Source organism: Cololabis saira, chromosome 4 (assembly GCF_033807715.1).
Source record: "Cololabis saira isolate AMF1-May2022 chromosome 4, fColSai1.1, whole genome shotgun sequence".
Taxonomy (NCBI): domain Eukaryota; kingdom Metazoa; phylum Chordata; class Actinopteri; order Beloniformes; family Belonidae; genus Cololabis; species Cololabis saira.
The window spans coordinates 52,412,873-52,433,437 of record NC_084590.1 but is presented as its reverse complement, the minus strand read 5'-3'; positions in this window follow the sequence as shown (position 1 = coordinate 52,433,437).

The window sequence follows — 20,565 nt, the reverse complement described above, 5'->3', positions numbered from 1 at the left end:
TCACCTGTGAACAGAGCACAAGGGAAGACACACCCACCCCTGTGCAATTGACAGCCAAGTCCCAGTTCAATGCTCTCCCACACACACACAGTTCACTGTCCACAATGTTTCTGATAAAAAAAACTGTTAAAATCATAGTTCAGTCGCTGTCAGCCGCGACATATGCACCTGTGTCTGCACCTGTGTCTGCGTCTGTGTCTGTGTGTATAAAGTTTGGTGTAAATCAGAGAATCTTTAACTTTTTTTCCTCCAGGGACGAGGGGGCACCTGTCAGCCAGCGAGGCCGAGGACGGCGCACCATTCCCGGACACAAATCCGCCGAAGACCCCCGGGTTCGGCCGGTGAGCTGGGTGTTTGAGCATGGGGTCCAGGGGTGTTTGGGACGGTGAGTGTCGGGTCGGTGAGCGTTCCCCGACGGAGGAGGAGGCCGAGAGGTTCAGAGAGACCCCGGACCAGCTGGACCAGAGGCTCGCGGGGAGGCCAGCCGAGCATCGCGTGGCTTAGATCCGCTACCAAGTGATGCTGAGACCGCGGGGGTCGTCCCCGGAGGCAGACGGACCCAGAACCGGACCGAGAGAGCAATACCATGACCTGAGCTTCTGATCGAAAGAAAACAAGACAAAGTGTCATCCTCGGCTGTTTACGCAGTCAGTGGTTCAAAACACGTGTCAGGACACTAAAACACACTGGTAAATTGTTCATAATAATGTGTTTTTGGACAGTTTGGACAGTTTGTGAGGTCCTGCACACACAGGCTGATGGCTGGTTTCACAGCTCTGGAAGGTGCTGGAGAGGTGAAACAACTGTGGATGAGCGTCTTTGGGGTCCCAGAGACCCCGCTGGAGGTCCTTTAAAATTAATGACAACCGGGCCGAGGACCGGGACTTCAAGCCGACCGAGTCCGAGAACGGCGCACCGTTATCGGACACTTGTTCTTCGATCACCGGTCCTGGGCTGGAAGTCCCGACCCGAGCGATTTAGCGGTCAAAACTGTTTACGCAGTCAGTGGTTCAAAACACGTGTCAGAACACTAAAACACACTGGGAAATTGTTCATAATAATGTGTTTTTTGACAGTTTGGACAGTTTGTGAGGTCCTGCACACACAGGCTGGTGGCTGGTTTCTCAGCCCTGGAAGGTGCTGGAGAGGTGAAACAACCGTGGATGAGCGTCTTTGGGGTCCCAAAGACCCCGCCTGGAGGTCCTCTAAAATTAATGACAACCGGGCCGAGGACCGGGACATCCAGCCGACCGAGTCCGAGAAAGGCGCACCGTTATCGGACACTTGTTCGTCGATCACCGGTCCTCGGCTGGAAGTCCCGACCCGAGCGATTTAGCGGTCAAAACTCGGGCCAAATGACGCCGTTCTACCCTCCAGAATATTCTAAAGTCTCCTGGTGGTCTCGGACTCGTATTATGAACCGTGAGCGAGCACCACGTGGGACCTTCAGAACAAACATGGAGGCGGACAACGAACGGGGAAAGTACGAAGTGCCACGTCCGAAAGAGTTCTTCCAGAAAGTGGTTTAGAGCACGTTTCAGAGCATTTTCAACACAATGAAATAGGTTTGTAGTAAAGTGTAATAAAAATGTTATAGGCTATATTTGAGGAACCGTGAGGTCCTGGAAGCCTATACCCCATTTTTAACATCATCCTATGGGTGCCTATAAGTGTGTAAAGTTTGGTGTAAATCTGAGTATCTTTGACTTTTTTCCTCCAGGGACGACGGGGCACCTGTCACCCAGCAAGGCCGAGGACGGCGCACCATTCCCGGACATAAATCCGCCGAAGACCCCCGGGTTGGGCCGGTGAGCTGGGTGTTTGAGCATGGGGTCCAGGGGGTGTTTGGGACGGTGAGCATCGGGTCGGTGAGCGTTCCCCGACGGAGGAGGAAGCTAAGAGGTTCAGAGAGACCCCGGACCAGCTGGACAAGAGGCTCGCGGGGAGGCCCGCCGAGCATCACGGGGCTTAGATCCACTGCCAAGTGGCGCTGAGACCGCGGGGGTCGTCCCCGGAGGCAGATGGACCCAGAACCGGACCGAGAGAGCCAGACCATGCCCTGAGCTTCTGATCTAAAGAAAACAAAGACAACGTGTCATCCTCGGCTGTTTACGCAGTCAGTGCTTCAAAACACGTGTCAGGACACTAAAACACACTGGGAAATTGTTCAAAATAATTTGTTTTTGGAAAGTTTGGACAGTTTGTGAGGTCCTGCACACACAGGCTGATGGCTGGTTTCTCAGCCCTGGAAGGTGCTGGATAGGTGAAACAACCGTGGATGAGCGTCTTTGGGGTCCCACAGACCCCGCTGGAGGTCCTCTAAAATTCATGACAACCAGGCCGAGGACCGGGACTTCCAGCCGACCAAGTCCGAGAAAGGCGCACCATTATCGGACACTTGTTCATCGATCACCGGTCCTCAGCTGGAAGTTGTAATGGAAAATTTTGGTATAACACTGTCTGTTGCCTGTTTTCATTCCTATGCCGAGGTCATGTTCCTTTGACACAGTGGCCTGGCATGGTTGCCAGGGTGATGGGTGATGTTTTGTCTTTTCCAGCTCCAGAGTATAAAATAACCTGTCTATAATCTTCTTCAGCGCACTCAGGACTGTCGGTTCATGTGACCGGTTGGACTGTGTGGCTCCGTTCAATTGAATGTTTGTCCTCTTTTCATTAAATCTTCGAAAGACAGCTGAGGTGTCCTGACATTCTTTTTGAACAACAATTTTTGCCACCACAATTTGGCGACCACGAAGGGACCTCATCTGTGCCGGATTTTTTCCTTCTCTCCTCCGGAATCGAAGGTGTTTTAAGCATGCAACAACCTCGTACTCCCCCATCAAGTGAAGGTCGAGTGAGGGCCTCTCGTCCGGAGGGGGGTTGGGAAGGTCCCCGCACCGACTGGGGTCGAACGAACCCGGTGGCTTCAGAAACGCCTCGCTGTTCTTTTGGGTGAGTTTTTGGAAAGAAAACGGCCGAAATAAGGTGCGCGCTAACGTCTCCTCTCTGCCTATTCAGCTGATGTTGCCAGTAGTCCAAGTATTTGGTACCGGGGAGGGCTGGTCCAGCCGGGGTCTGAGTACCTGGGCTGTAACGGGACCCCATTCAGTTTGCGAGAGGAAAGCCCCTGTGCTGGTCCAGCTGGGGTCTGAGTACCTGGGCTGTTTGTTATTGGGACCCTATTCAGTTTGCGAGAGGAAAAGCCCCTGGGCTGTTTAAGCCAGGGTCTGAGTACCTGGGCTGTTTGTTACTGGGACCCCATTTAGTTTGCGAGAGGAAAAGACCCGCTCTTCGGTGCGACATCAGCTGTAGGTCGCCAGACGTGACGGATCACGAGTGCTTCTGTAGCCGTGGTTTGAGAGGGAGACTACTTCAAGTCGGGAACTTGAGGGCTCTGGATTCGGGGAATCCGAGTGGGCCAGACGGGGTCTGGGGGCGGCTAGGATGCCTCATCCAATCCTAGAAGGAGTCGGAGGATTTGTGTTTGTGCTCTGAGCTGTCTGTTAATGTCTGGCTAACAATCTTGACTGTCTGGAGGATAACAAATGGTGGTCTCGGACTCGTATTATGAACCGTGAGCGAGCACCACGTGGGACCTTCAGAACAAACATGGAGGCGGACAACGAACGGGGAAAGTACGAAGTGCCACGTCCGAAAGAGTTCTTCCAGAAAGTGGTTTAGAGCACGTTTCAGAGCATTTTCAACACAATGAAATAGGTTTGTAGTAAAGTGTAATAAAAATGTTATAGGCTATATTTGAGGAACCGTGAGGTCCTGGAAGCCTATACCCCATTTTTAACATCATCCTATGGGTGCCTATAAGTGTGTAAAGTTTGGTGTAAATCTGAGTATCTTTGACTTTTTTCCTCCAGGGACGACGGGGCACCTGTCACCCAGCAAGGCCGAGGACGGCGCACCATTCCCGGACATAAATCCGCCGAAGACCCCCGGGTTGGGCCGGTGAGCTGGGTGTTTGAGCATGGGGTCCAGGGGGTGTTTGGGACGGTGAGCATCGGGTCGGTGAGCGTTCCCCGACGGAGGAGGAAGCTAAGAGGTTCAGAGAGACCCCGGACCAGCTGGACAAGAGGCTCGCGGGGAGGCCCGCCGAGCATCACGGGGCTTAGATCCACTGCCAAGTGGCGCTGAGACCGCGGGGGTCGTCCCCGGAGGCAGATGGACCCAGAACCGGACCGAGAGAGCCAGACCATGCCCTGAGCTTCTGATCTAAAGAAAACAAAGACAACGTGTCATCCTCGGCTGTTTACGCAGTCAGTGCTTCAAAACACGTGTCAGGACACTAAAACACACTGGGAAATTGTTCAAAATAATTTGTTTTTGGAAAGTTTGGACAGTTTGTGAGGTCCTGCACACACAGGCTGATGGCTGGTTTCTCAGCCCTGGAAGGTGCTGGATAGGTGAAACAACCGTGGATGAGCGTCTTTGGGGTCCCACAGACCCCGCTGGAGGTCCTCTAAAATTCATGACAACCAGGCCGAGGACCGGGACTTCCAGCCGACCAAGTCCGAGAAAGGCGCACCATTATCGGACACTTGTTCATCGATCACCGGTCCTCAGCTGGAAGTTGTAATGGAAAATTTTGGTATAACACTGTCTGTTGCCTGTTTTCATTCCTATGCCGAGGTCATGTTCCTTTGACACAGTGGCCTGGCATGGTTGCCAGGGTGATGGGTGATGTTTTGTCTTTTCCAGCTCCAGAGTATAAAATAACCTGTCTATAATCTTCTTCAGCGCACTCAGGACTGTCGGTTCATGTGACCGGTTGGACTGTGTGGCTCCGTTCAATTGAATGTTTGTCCTCTTTTCATTAAATCTTCGAAAGACAGCTGAGGTGTCCTGACATTCTTTTTGAACAACAATTTTTGCCACCACAATTTGGCGACCACGAAGGGACCTCATCTGTGCCGGATTTTTTCCTTCTCTCCTCCGGAATCGAAGGTGTTTTAAGCATGCAACAACCTCGTACTCCCCCATCAAGTGAAGGTCGAGTGAGGGCCTCTCGTCCGGAGGGGGGTTGGGAAGGTCCCCGCACCGACTGGGGTCGAACGAACCCGGTGGCTTCAGAAACGCCTCGCTGTTCTTTTGGGTGAGTTTTTGGAAAGAAAACGGCCGAAATAAGGTGCGCGCTAACGTCTCCTCTCTGCCTATTCAGCTGATGTTGCCAGTAGTCCAAGTATTTGGTACCGGGGAGGGCTGGTCCAGCCGGGGTCTGAGTACCTGGGCTGTAACGGGACCCCATTCAGTTTGCGAGAGGAAAGCCCCTGTGCTGGTCCAGCTGGGGTCTGAGTACCTGGGCTGTTTGTTATTGGGACCCTATTCAGTTTGCGAGAGGAAAAGCCCCTGGGCTGTTTAAGCCAGGGTCTGAGTACCTGGGCTGTTTGTTACTGGGACCCCATTTAGTTTGCGAGAGGAAAAGACCCGCTCTTCGGTGCGACATCAGCTGTAGGTCGCCAGACGTGACGGATCACGAGTGCTTCTGTAGCCGTGGTTTGAGAGGGAGACTACTTCAAGTCGGGAACTTGAGGGCTCTGGATTCGGGGAATCCGAGTGGGCCAGACGGGGTCTGGGGGCGGCTAGGATGCCTCATCCAATCCTAGAAGGAGTCGGAGGATTTGTGTTTGTGCTCTGAGCTGTCTGTTAATGTCTGGCTAACAATCTTGACTGTCTGGAGGATAACAAATAATTTTGAGAAATAATTGGAGTTGGAATGTTTTCCTGTTGATTATGTCGTGGGCTTCTGCGTCTAGAATCCGGTTTGAGTTAAGTGGGTAATCCGAAGTATACCTGGTAGGATTTAAAAGATGCAGGACTCCAGTCAAATCTGAACCGTGACTTTTTCTAATATATTTTTAATCCAACTTTCTCTGTGAAAGAGCTGTGCGAGTGTTTCCGGCTGTTGTGACGTCACAAACCCTGATAAGCGGAAGACCTTGGTTAGCCATGGTGTTGTTTTTTTTTTGTGTTTTTTTTTTTTTTTTCTCTCCTTCTGAAAATTTAGACTCGCAACACGTCTGAGAGGATCAAATAATCAGTTCTGGAGGCCAGTTTTTCAATAAGCCTTCTGGGAGTAATTTTTCCGAAGGACCAGATTTTTCAGCACTAAATGTGAGATATATGATAGTTAATTATGGAAAAGAATAGAACCCACAACCTTTGTCGGAGCTGTGGGTCAGACAACTTAAATTCCCAAAATAAAGAAAACACGAGAAACAGGAAGCCTGAGCTTTAAGCAGCTGGAGGCTTTGCAGGTTAGACCAGTTATCACTCGCTAAAAAGAAAAATGAAAAACAAATTTAGATAGATTTAGATGTTGCTGAGTGAGGCAGACACCCAAACAGACTGTGCCCCAGTGCGTGAACCTGGACCCGGTCTGGACTCTGCGCCCCCCGCCCCACCCGCCCCCCCAACTAGCGCCGGGACCTCAGGCAGAGCTCACCAGCGCCTGGACTTCAACCAGCTGCGTCCGTTTGCCCCCCACTGCCCCCAACCCCACCCGTGGGAGAACCCCTCCCCCATCTTCACCCGTTTCACCCATCGGAGAGATGAGGAAAAGTGCTGGGAAGACTGGCTGTCTCAAGGACATTTTTGACTCGCAGAAAGCCTGCGTTTCGCCAGGAAAATTGTGAGACTATTGCTGCAAAAGGCTGAAAGAGTGCAACGGGGGGGCAGAACACATTGAGGGCCCACGCGAAAAGGGGGGCCGGACTGGCTAGGGGTGGCGAGGAGAGCCGGTGAGGTGTCCGGTGGACACGCGGAGGCCGCTGTGAAGTCTGCAGAACACGTGAGCACCTGAATACTAAATACACATACACACAAGAACCTTGTTTTTCATTTAATAGGTCTGGATTTTATGTTTAATGTCCGAAGGGAAGGGAAATCAGCACTTGTCTGTTTAAGATTAGATTATGATTTAAGATTACAACGTAATTTATTAATAGACGTTGGAATTGAGTATTGTGTCAGGTGAGGTTATTCATGACGTGTGGGTACACACCCCAATGCTGTTGTAGCTGCTTGCCCGTGATTAGAATCTTCTCAGACGTGGTTATTAATGAATAAAGAACTTCAAGTTACGTGAAAAAAATTGTAAAATTAAATAAGTATCGGTAATTTTACTCATGCCGAACTGTTAGTGAGTTAAAGGCTTCATTATAATACTTTCGGCTGTTAGAACATTGTTGCAGGGGACTTTTTGTTTATTCTGCAGCAGGAAAACTCTTGCATCACATGCCAGACTGGTACGCCTCATTCCCGGTTAATTAAAAATGAGGTACAAATAAGATGAGGTGATATAAATGGACTAGAAGTGAAATGGATTCGACCTGAATTCACACACTATTTACTGTCAGGTTCCGGTAGAACGTTTTAGTTTTATTTATTTTTTGCTCGGCATTCCAGTCCATCCTTACAGTCAATTTTGTTTGCTGTTGTTTTGATGGTAAAATTTTGTTTGCTGTTGTTTTGATGGTAAAATTTTGTTTGCTGTTGTTTTGATGGTAAAATTTTGTTTGCTGTTGTTTTGATGGTAAAATGTTACACTGTTGTTTTGATGGTAAAATGTTACACGTTTGTTTTGATGGTAAAATGTTACACTGTTGTTTTGATGGTAAACTGTTACACGTTTGTTTTGATGGTAATATGTTATACGTTCACTCGTGTGGGGTCGGCTCGACCGGGGGTCAAGAGACCTGGGGTCCGTTTCACAAGGCAGGTTTAGTGAAGGCTCGGAGTCTGTTAACCCTGAAATGGAAAACAAGGACCTCCTCTGCAAATGCAACAATTCATTCAGGTGTCCGACAACATGTGTCACATCGATCTCGTTGGTCAGCTGCCTCGTCACAGTGGTCATGGTACGGAACCATATGTTGTCCTGTAGCTGCAACGCCGTGTTGGTCATGTTGGTCGTGTTAACAGCAGCCCTTCTCACCAGCCAAAGAGGGGTAGGTGCCGCCTCAGAATCGTGGTCAGGGGGAGGTGAGATTGTCGTGCAGTTGGTCTGTGACGTGTGATCGTGCAGGCTCTCCAACAGCAGCAGAAGCAACCTCACCCCTATGGAGACGACCAGCAGGACGCTGGTCGCCACCCTTAGGCCGCATCCGAGCCGCCTAAGGGGATGGTACGGCCGTGGCCTCTCGATCAGGTGCATGGCGTGCGCGTGGATCAGGAACCCGTCGGCAGTGGCTGGCGTGGATCCACGTGGTACGTCTCTCTGCAACCTCGACTGCTGTCTCCGTCACCAGAAGCACTTGGAACGGTCTGTTCCACCTCCGAGCTTTCCAGTGTTTACGTCTGAAGTCTTTGACCATGATGTAGTCTCCACTCCGAGGTCATGGAGTTTCGTCTCTGCCGGTTTGGGGAGGGCCGCCTTAACCTGCTTGTTGATATCAGACAAAACAGACGACAAGGTTGCACAATATCGTAACATTTCGTCTTCACAAAGGCCCGTTTCTTGCTGCTGCCTCTTAAACGGGCCCAATCCCTGTTTAAAGGTCTCTTGAAACAGGATTTCAAAGGGGCTCAGGCCATTTTTGCTTCTCTGGCGCGCCACATTAGCACCACATTAGGCTGGGTGGTAGGCGCAATGTTGTCGTATATCTACGCCCATGTACTCACCGACCTGTTTCAGTGCCGCGCTCACAAACGGAGCGCCATTGTCTGAACTGATTTTTTCGCCAGAATCCCCCGGGAATCCCTGGGAATTGTCAGGTTCATCAAAGCCTTGGCCACTGCGGCGGAGTCCTGTCTTGTTGTGGGAAAAGCTTCAATCCATTTAGAAAACATGCAAATGATAACCAAAAACAAACTTTTTGCCTTCACTGGGTGTAAGTTCAATGAAATCCATCTGCAAATGTTGAAACGTCTGTCTGGTGGGGGCGAGTTGTGTCTTCATATTCACTCCTATTGCGTATTTCACTCACCATCCCCCACCCCTTGACACATGAAACCGTGTGTCAATTAAGCAAAGTGAGGGAAAAAATTCTTGGGGAGACATGGCCGGCCGTCGGGCCCCATTCACACCCTGTTAATTACCCTGCAGTCCGCATCCTCCCAGGACCATATTTCAGTGTGCAAAGCCCTTAGTTACAATTCACCAATCTCAACCGAGGTCACAGCCGAGGACGGAAGTAGCAGGGAGACAGATCGTACTTTGAGAGACAAGGGTTGTTTGGACGCAGTATCTTTTGCAGCTGCGTCAGCTTGAACATTTCATTGAGAGACAAAATCAGATTGTTAGTGTGATCATCACATTTACACACAGCAATTTGTGTAGGCAGGAACATTGTATCCACGTGAGGCGCTATGGGTCTACCCGTGGAAAAATAAAAAAAACGTATCGGGGACAAAAGCCCCAAAAGCAAAACCTGCAATGTTAACTCACGTAGCAGGAGCCCTGGAAGCAGAACCAACAACAAAAAAGATCAAAGTCAGCATTGTCAATTGCAACCTCACTCAAATTCAGGTCTTGGGGAACAAAGACAACATCATTACAACAGCATCATCACTCAAATTCAGGTCTTGGGGAACAAATGGATGTTAGCGTTGCGAGTGGTTCTCCATCATCCGCTGTTGGCAAAAGGGTAAGGGTTAAGAACTTGCTGTAGCACTTGAAGTCATGTAACCCCCCTTTTCGTCCACAGTCTGGACGAAAAGTCGTGAACAGTCAGGCAGTCCAGGTAGTGGAGGCGTCTGTAACGTCAGTTTCAGGTCAGTGAAGGCGTCGTCAGCCTCGTCAGTCCAGGTACCAGGGTCTGATGTTTGTAGGCCTTCTCCATGGGCAATTGCTGCCAATGGTGCCTCAATTTCCGCATAATGCGAGACCCACCGTCGACAATACCTGGTGGAGTCCAGAATTTACATCATTTGTTTCTTAATGATCAGTTCTGGCGTTTCTCCTTTTGAATGGCCGTAATTCTGCCAGGTGAGAGGGATCTGCCCTCCCCCGAAATGACATGACCCAGAAACGCAACCCTTGTGGCAACAAACTGCAGTTCGGACAGGCCGGCTTGATGCCCCTGTTCAGCCAAAATGGTTCAACAGGTCCAGAGAAGCTTTAACGCATTCGTCTCAGGACTCACTCGCAACCAAGATAACAACAACATACTGCAATAAGCACTTCCAAACTGCCTCTCAGAGCCAATGACAGTAGGCTCATGAACACTATATGGGTCAACGACATGGCATGCATATTTTGGTGTCCGGGTGCATTATTTCCCTTTATGATGGACGGATGGACGGATCGCCCGACACGAGCGATTTAGCGGTCAAAACTCGAGCCGAACGACGCCGTTCAACCCCTCCAGAATATTCTAAACTCTCTCCTGGTGGTCTCAGACTCGTATTATGAACCGTGAGCGAGCACCACGTGGGACCTTCAGAACAAACATGGAGGCGGACCACGAATGGAGAGAAGTACTAAGTGCCACGTCCGAGAAAGTTCTTCCAGAAACTGGTTTTGAGCACGTTTCAGAGCATTTGGAAACAATTTGGACAATATCCACAGATATGGCCCTATTACAACTGGTGGAAAGAATATATACTGCTATTAATAATAAAGAATTTGCTCTTGGCATTTTCATAGATCTTTCCAAAGCCTTTGATACTGTAGATTATACTATATTACTTGACAAATTACATCATTATGGTTTCCATCATATTACTTTGAAATGGTTGTCAAGTTATGTTCATAACCGCGAACAACATGTGCATGCCAGCGGTTGTTTTTCTTCCAATGTTAAGATGTCATGTGGAGTCCCTCAGGGATCAATACTAGGACCCCTTTTATTTCTCATTTATGTAAATGACCTGGCTACTGTATCTTCATCCTTTACACCAATCTTATTTGCTGATGATACCAATTATAACTCACAGAAATTTTGATTCACTTATTGAGCAAGCTAATTCTGGTATAGCAATGCTTTCAAAATGGTTCCTTGCAAATAAATTGTCGTTAAATGTTAACAAATCTAATTTTATTGTATTTGCAAGTAAAAACGAAAAATATTGTCCGCAAAAAGCTAAGATTTCTATTGGTGGTATTACAATCAATCAGGTTTCATCCACCAAATTTCTAGGTGTCTTTGTGGATGAGAATTTGTCCTTGAAAGAGCTTATACATTCTGTAACTAACAAAATCTCTAGATCCCTTGGTATCATCAGAAGAATCAGAGGTTTGGTCCATCAGGTTTGTCTCGTTACTCTTTATTACAGTTTAATTTATCCTTATCTCATTTATGATAACATTGTTTGGGCAAGTACATATTCATCAAATTTACACAAATTACTCATTACTCAAAAGAAGTTTGTAAGAATAGCTACTTCTGCTTCCTATTTGGCCCCATCTGCCCCTTTGTTTAAAAAATTTAATGTATTATCCATCTATGATATTAACATACTCCAATCATGTGCTTTCATTTACAAATGCACTTATCTTGCAAATATACTTCCAAGTACTTTCAAAGATTTTTTAACACCAATTCACAAATTCATAACTATAATACCAGACAATTTGAGGATCTCCATTCTTCATTCAGTCGTACCAATAGCAGTCAGTTCTCCATCAAAGACAGAGGTTCCTCTCTCTGGAATTCTCATATACGTATTGCTAAATCTTCACTGTCTATTAGTAGTTTTAAACAGAGATTGAAGACCAGCCTTATGGATCAAGCGTCTAGAAGTGCGTCCACTTAATGTGGACTCACTTCTGCACGTGCCCATACACCCGCACACACACACACACACACACACACAAACACACATGTGCATGCTCACATGCAAGCACACGCACTCACTCAACTGAGAAATTGTCTGTTTATATCCATCTTTTTGGAACGCTGTTTTTTTGTTTTTTGTTTTTTGTTCTTGCTATTATTTCAATACAATGTATTTTCTTGGTGAGACATTTGAATAAGCCCATTTAGGGATTCCTTTCTCACCTGCACATATTTTCATGCTTTTATGTTCATTTCAACTTTTATACAGTTTTTTTATGTTGTGCAAATAAACAAATCAAATCAAATGAAATAGGTTTGTAGTAAAGTGTAAAGAAAACGTTATAGACTATATATGGGGCACCGTGAGGTTCTGGAAGCCAATACCGCATTTTTAACATTATCTTATAGGTGCCTATAAGTGTATAAAGTTTGGTTTAAATCGGAGTATCTTTGACTTTTTTCCTCCAGGGACGAGGGGGCACCTGTCAGCCAGTGAGGCCGAGGACGGCGCACCATTCCCGGACACAAATCCGCCGAAGACCCCCGGGTTGGACCAGTTGGACCAGAGGCTCGCGGGGAGGCCCGCCGAGCATCGCAGGGCTTAGATCCGCTGCCAAGTGGTGCTGAGACCGCGGGGGTCGTCCCCGGAGGCAGACGGACCCAGAACCGGACCGAGAGAGCAATACCATGCTCTGAGCTTCTGATCGAAAGAAAACAAGACAAAGTGTCATCCTCGGCTGTTTACGCAGTCAGTGGTTCAAAACACGTGTCAGGACACTAAAACACACTGGGAAATTGTTCATAATAATGTTTTTTGGGACAGTTTGGACAGTTTGTGAGGTCCTGCACACACAGGCTGATGGCTCGTTTCTCAGCCCTGGAAGGTGCTGAAGAGCGGTAACATCCGTGGATGAGCGTCTTTGGAGTCCCACAGACCCCGCTGGAGGTCCTCTAAAATTCATGACAACCGGGCCGAGGACCGGGACTTCCAGCCGACCGAGTCCGAGAAATGCGCACCGTTATCGGACACTTGTTTCTCGATCACCGGTCCTTGGCTGGAAGTCCCGACACGAGCGATTTAGCGGTCAAAACTCGGGCCAAACGACGCCGTTCTACCCTCCAGAATATTCTAAACTCTCTCCTGGTGTTCTCGGACTCGTATTATGAACCGTGAGCGAGCACCACGTGGGACCTTCAGAACAAACATGGAGTCGGACCACGAATGGAGAAAAGTACAAAGTGCCACGTCCGAAAGAGTTCTTCCAGAAAGTGGTTTAGAGCACGTTCCAGAGCATTTGGAACACAATGAAATAGGTTTGTAGTAAAGTGTAAAGAAAATGTTATAGGCTATATCTGGGGAACCGTGAGGTCCTCAAAGCCTATACCCCAGATTTAACATCATCCTATAGGTGCCTATAAGTGTGTAAAGATTGGTGTAAATCGGAGTATCTTCGATTTTTTTCCTCCAGGGACGAGGGGGCACTTGTCAGCCAGCAAGGCCGAGGACGGCGCACGATTTCAGGAAACAAATCTGCCGAAGACCACCGGGTTCGGCCGGTGAGCTGGGTGTTTGAGCATGGGGTCCAGGGGTGTTTGGGACGGTGAGCATCGGGTCGGTGAGCGTTCCCCGACGGAGGAGGAGGCCGAGAGGTTCCGAGAGACCCCAGACCAGCTGGACCAGAGGCTCGCGGGGAGGCCCGCCGAGCATCACGGGGCTTAGATCCATTGCCAAGTGGCGCTGAGACCGCGGGGGTCGTCCCCGGAGGCAGACGGACCCAGAACCGGACCGAGAGAGCCATACCATGACCTGAGATTCTGATCTAAAGAAAACAAAGACAAAGTGTCATCCTCGGCTGTTTACGCAGTCAGTGGTTCAAAACACGTGTCAGGACACTAAAACACACTGGGAAATGGTTCATAATAATGTGTTTTTGGACAGTTTGGACAGTTTGTGAGGTCCTGCACACACAGGCTGATTGCTGGTTTCACAGCCCTGGAAGGTGCTGGAGAGGTGAAACAACCGTGGATGAGCGTCTTTGGGGTCCCACAGACCCCGCTGGAGGTCCTCTAAAATTCATGAAAACCAGGCCGAGGACCGGGACTTCCAGCCGACCGAGTCCGAGAAAGGCGTACCGTTATCGGACACTTGTTCGTCGATCACGGGTCCTCGGCTGGAAGTCCCGACCCGAGCGATTTAGCGGTCAAAACTAGGGCCAAATGACGCCGTTCTACCCTCCAGAATATCTAAACTCTCTACTGGTGGTCTCGGACTCGTATTATGAACCGGGAGCGAGCACCACGTGGGACCTTCAGAACAAACATGGAGGCGGACCACGAATGGAGAAAAGTACCAAGTGCCACGACTGAGAAAGTTCTTCCAGAAAGTGGTTTAGAGCACGTTTCAGAGCATTTGGAACACAATGAAATAGGTTTGTAGTAAAGTGTAAAGAAAATGTTATAGGCTATATCTGGGGAACCGTGAGGTCCTCAAAGCCTATACCCCACATTTAACATCAACCTATAGGTGCCTATAAGTGTGTAAAGATTGGTGTAAATCGGAGTATCTTCGATTTTTTTCCTCCAGGGACGAGGGGGCACCTGTCCGCCAGCGAGGCCGAGGACGGTGCACCATTCCCGGACACAAATCTGCCGAAGACCCCCGGGTTGGGCTGGTGAGCTGGGTGTTTGAGCATGGGGTCCAAGGGGTGTTTGGGACGGTGGAGGAGACCGAGAGACCCTGGACCAGCTGGACCAGAGGCTTGCGGGAAGGAGAGCCCAGCTGAACGGGGCTTAGATCAGGGGTCGTCCCCGGAGCCAGACCTCCAGGCCTGGACACGGACTGACAGGCAGCAGCACACACCCAAGAACCAGACCACCATTCCTGGAACAAACTCCTGCCTGCCAGCCTCCTGCATTCCAGCCTGTCTCTTTGTCGTTTAATAAATAGTATTGGTAATAGTAATAGGTAATTGTAATAGTATTTTACCTCTTTTCTTATCATTTTATTTCATTTTATTTGTTATTTACTGTTTAATTGTGTCTTGCCGCTTTTAATGTTGATGTTAAGCCCTTTGAATTACCTTGTGTTGAATTGTGCTATACAAATAAACTTGCCTTGCCTTACATGCTAACCACCTGCTGAAAGTCACGTGAAGATCCAAACATCCAGTCAGCATATTTGTGTTTTCAGATTTATTACCTTGTTTGTCTATTATTGTGTCGTGTGATGAAAATCAGATCGCTTCTGATTGCAGTTACTGCAGAAACCCAGTTAATTCCTAGATATCAAATTACATTGTGATTGTCTAAACTACAGCCAAAATTACTTGCATAATCATTTTACTTGCATACCGTAGATGACCAAATAGTCGCCCGCGCGCAAATACGCGCCTGTGCTCTAATAGCCGCCGGGGGTCCGAGCCCATTTGGCATAATAAACGCCGGTTCAATTAAACGCCCGGGCGACTACCGGTAATAACCTGGTAATAACACTGTATTTGCATTGTATTGTGTACAGTATCGTTCATACTGCTCTGATCAGCTCCGTGTGTCGCCGTTACACAGACAAACTGTCTTTGTATATCAGAGCATGTGAGCGGAGTGAAGCGGCGAGGGGATTCTTTATTATTTTTAATTTTATTTTTTTATATATTAAAATCCCAAAATATCTGTACCGTTTCTGATTGGGTGTGTGCACTGCGAATCATTTTTAGACACAACAAAGAACGCGTACCGCAAAAGTTGTGTCTCGGTGGAGGAACCCGGCGTCCCAGCAAAATGAGAAGAGAAAAAAGAGTTCAGCAGACAGCGCACACACTGAAGGCTGATTTATGGTTCTGCGTTACACCAACGCAGAGCCTACGGTGCAGGGTACGCCTAGCTGATTTATGGTTCCGCGTTACACCAACGCAGAGCCTACGGTGCAGGGTACGCCGTAAGGCTGATTTATGGTTCCGCGTTACACCAACGCAGAGCCTACGGTGCAGGGTACGCCGTAAGGCTGATTTATGGTTCTGCGTTACACCAACGCAGAGCCTACGGTGCAGGGTACGCCGTAAGCTGATTTATGGTTCCGAGTTACACCAACGCAGAGCCTACGGTGCAGGGTACGCGGCGACGCGCGCCGTACGTGGAAATGCGCTCTTTTTTTTTGCTATTAAAACATGATTTGTAATGTGAATTTGCAAAACTTAAACTACAAATAATAGTTTTTGATGTAACATCAGAGATTGTGCATGCTCTCTGTGAAAGGATGAGTCAAATCGGGTCGCAGCTGCTTCAGCTGTGATTCCTTCACGAGGAGCGACCAGGATTTCAAACACGCTTGATTTTCTTGCGACCTCACGATTCGTGATCGGGAGCTCGTCGTGAGGTGTTGTGTTGTGTACAGTGTGTACAATTTTAGTTCCAGTGGTTTATGGTGATCTCATATGTTCTTTGTAAGTAATGGTCTGGTGCTGCTCATTGCAAAAATAAATTGTAGCCTGTTGCAAATACCCGCCTGGTTCTTATAAACGCCTGGGGTCCAAGTGGATTTAGCATATTAAACGCCCGGGCTACTAAATGGTCATCTATGGTAATCATTTTACATTTATTCACAAAAGTCAGAACTCTTTCTCACAGGTTTTGGTAAACTTTAACGAGAGACTCGCTCGTCAAACGACAGCATGCAGGTGTTTGTGTTGTTTAGTTGAGATGAAGAAAACACAAACGCTACAGCAAACTTGATAAGTGTCATCATCGTTTTCAGCAAATCAGTTCCAGCATCAGACTCACAGACACGTTCCAATCCTCTTTCCTGCAGCCTCGGAACGTCATCAAAGACACGTGATGTCGTTCATGACGTCACATAGAATACTGCATGAGGAAGTCATACATAGATTTTTACAAGAATGAGATGAACCTGCTGGATCTACTGCCCTTACTTTTTAACAACCTGTGCTTTTTATTATTTGACCTCTTTTCTTATCATTTTATTTCATTTTATTTTTTATTTACTGTTTAATTGTGTCTTGCCACTTTTAATGTTGATGTAAAGCACTTTGAATGACCTTGTGTTGAATTGTGCTATACAAATAAACTTCCCTTGCCTTACATGCTAACCACCTGCTGAAAGTCACGTGAAGATCCAAACCTCCAGTCTGCATATTTGTGTTTTCAGATTTATTACATTCTTTGGGCCAAATCCACAAAAGGATTGCGCGGCTTTTGCGGCCGCTAAACCGGTGCAAATGAGACAAAAAGAGAGCGTCTAATTCACAAAGCACCCGCAAAGGGGGAATTGCTCCACAAACTGCGCTGCCAAGCAAATAGTGGCAGTCTGCGCCGGTGCCATTTGCATGCATGCAAATTAGGTAATATTCATACATTCGGCGCAAAATTGCCCCCTTTCTATGCAAATAAGCCTCATTGCAAAAAGCGCCTAATTCAAAAAGGCCAGCGCTATTTGCCACACGCAAAAATAGTGGAGCAAATACCGTCTTTCAGAAGCGTGTATATTAAACTGCGCGCAAACTCCTCACTCCCCATCTCTCTGTTTCTCTCTCTCTGCAATATCATTCAAGCCTGTGTGATACTGAATGATATTAAGGGTGAAATCTACATTCAGACATGACTGTACACAGTCAGATCAAGTGGGGTTGTGGACTTATCTCGGATTTAAAAATAAAAATAACAGGAGCTCAGGATTCATCCATACAGTAAAGGGGCTGCTTTATTACAAACAATTCCACCATATAAACATATAAATCTAGAATGTGTGTGTTTAACAGCTTAATAATGTCATCACATATCACAACATATATCAGACTTATAATAAAATAGCGCTGATCGTGTCCCTGTGAAGCTCAGCGTCAGTCAGGACTCTCAGCTGCTGCTGGAGATGCAGCTGGACGGGTGGGCTTGCCACCCGTCCCTTGAAATACGGAATTGTTACGTAATTGGGAATTAGAATTCATATAAAACAGTTATTTCCGTATTTCACAATCGTCCCATGCACGTCTGTCACATACGCACACACTAGTTAAGCCTAATTATGCCTAAATAATGGTCCGCGTTAAATCGCCGCAGAGCCTACGCCATAGGGTTACGCCGTAGGTTACGCCGTAGGGTACGCGGCGACGCGCCCTGTACGGTGCGCCAGCCGCGTAACCTACGCCGTATGCTCTGCGTCGATTTAACGCGGAACCATAAATCATCCTTGAGCAGCACGGAGGGAGGAGGGGGAGCGGGCTGCCGTCCCGTCTTCACAGTGTCCTGATGATTTGTAATACAGGCTGAGCCTACCGTTAGTTCTTAAACTGTAAAAAAGCTTGGGGGGGGGGGGGAGGGGGGGAGGGGGGGGCAGGGGGCAAAAGCATGAGTTTGAAAAGTGGGGGGGCATGTCCCCCCTGTTCCCAGTGGAAATTGCGCCCTTGCGCCTCACTGCGTTTTATTTTCACTTGCTTTATTTTTTATTTCTGCAGATTTCATTAGGGACCAATCTGTGTGCAGAAATATGGAGAACACTGGAAACAGCTCCGCTCACTTACTCAGACAAGGGCAAATTGCACTCAGCCGCAAAACTTTATGGGCGTGTTTGCGCCGGTATATCATTAGAGAAAAATCTTTTGTGAATAGGACCTTAAAGCAGGGCAAATTGCAGGCGCAAATGCAGCACAATTCACAGCGCTATTTGCGGGCGCAATCTGTTCTTTGTGGATTTACCCCTTTGTCTATTATTGTGTCGTGTGATGAAAATCAGATCGCTTCTGATTGCAGTTACTGCAGAAACCCAGTTAAGTCCTAGATATTCAAATTACACGTGGAAAAACATTAGAACTTTGAGAACACGTCTGGATTATCTGCAGACCCTCTGATTCAATTATTGGGAGTTTTAAGACGTTTCAAACTATATGATCTTGGGCTGGCTCTGCAAATATAGTCCAGGACCAACGGGAGATTGTTTGAAATCTACTCACTATATTTCAGAGTTAACTTACACAATGTTTTTCTATAAATGAAATGCTTCATGTTTGTGAAATAACACACAAAGATTCACTCAAGAGCATGGCCAGAGTGTTGGCTTTTTATGATGAAACAATAAAGGTGAACTTTACATGTGAGTGGTCACTGTTACCACGTTGAAACATGTGTGGGTAGATTGAGCTCTAGCGCTCTCTGCTGGTTGAAAAAGCTTACAGCACCTGGTATTCCCAGGTGGTCTCCCATCCAAGTTCTAACCAGGCCCGACCCTGCTTAGCTTCAGAGATCAGACGAGATCGGGCGCATTTTTTTAAAATCTTTTATTATGAAAAAAATACTTTACATTAAAAACTTTTCTTGCATTCCATTCTTTGATCTCCGTCACAATCAAGACATTACTTTTCAAAGTAAAAAAAAACAAGCCATATAACTTTCAAATCTCCAAGTAAATTTCCATCTGCACACAGTTATGTTCAAAGCAGAAACTATAAAATACTTCCAAAGTGAAAAAAAGGCAGATTCTAATACTGTTAGCAGATCCCGAAGCAAAATTAGAAATGGAGCATCAGCCTGTCTCCTGCCGTTACTTCAACTAAAGTATTCCCTTCAACAAACATATCAATGAACTCATTTTTTCATTTCGGGTCATGTTTCAGAATCAGATATAAATCCTTTTTCAAAACAAATCTAAAATATTAGCCACACATCCACCATCCTCCCTTCAAAATGAGCAGATATTCTCCTGAGTTTGACCGCTAATCTGGCATGGCTTAATACAAAGTCAAGCAGGTTGGTGTTGATCTTTTTATTTCTAATGCCTGTACCGAACCAGAACATTCGCTCCCAATTAAATCGGTGAATGTAATGACGTCCCCAGTGTTTGATCAGAGTGTGTTTTAACCTTTCAAAGAGGTCAGACAAGTACAGTCCTGAAACAAATAAAATTAAAGCTGCAAGCAGCGATGAACGGGCCCTCGGGTGTGCAATTATCACCCATGAAGGTCAAGGACTCAAACCCGAGTCCGATGACACCACCATGACTCTTTATGTCAAACCATTCACAAGTTATGGCAGAAAATTGAGAACATCAAATATAGACCAATCAGATGAAGATAATCATCGTCACGGTAACGCTCTTGACTGAGAAAAGTAATGCGCATCATCGCAGCATCGAGACGCACATTTTGATGTATAACACACCTGGGTGCATGTTACGGTTCGGGCTGTATTAACGGCTGAAGAAATGGCATAAACTGCGCCAAAATTACCGACTTCCTGTTGGGTTTGGGCCATGGCGCCAAGAGACTTTTCTTTAAGTTGTGACATGATACAGGTGTGTAGCGATTTTCGTGCATGTACGTCAAACCGTATTGTGGGGCTTGAGGCACAAAGGCTTGAGGGGGCGCTGTTGAGCCGTTAGGCCACGCCCATTAATGCAAACCATTAAATATCACATTTATCACCAGGTCTGGCTTGGTGCAAAATTTGGTGACTTATGGGGCACGTTTAGGGGAAAAGAGACCCTCATTTCGTCGAAAAACGAGGAAAAAAATAATCCTACAGATACAATCAGGCTTTCACACTGTCAGTGCTTGGGCCCTAAAAATAACAGTAATTATAGTAACACTATCATATGCTGTAACAATGCACCTTCCAATAATCATATCTACATCACACTGCTGCACCTTTCAGTTTATTAATTGTATATATGTTCATAAGTGCCAAATTTGTTTATTTACTGTTTTCTATTTTTAAATCTGGGTACAGTGAGTGAAATAACTGGAGTCAAATTCCTTGTTGGGCAAAGTTCAAAATTGGCCAATAAAGGTGATTCTGATTCTGATGTGTTTTAATTCAATTCAGTTCATCAATG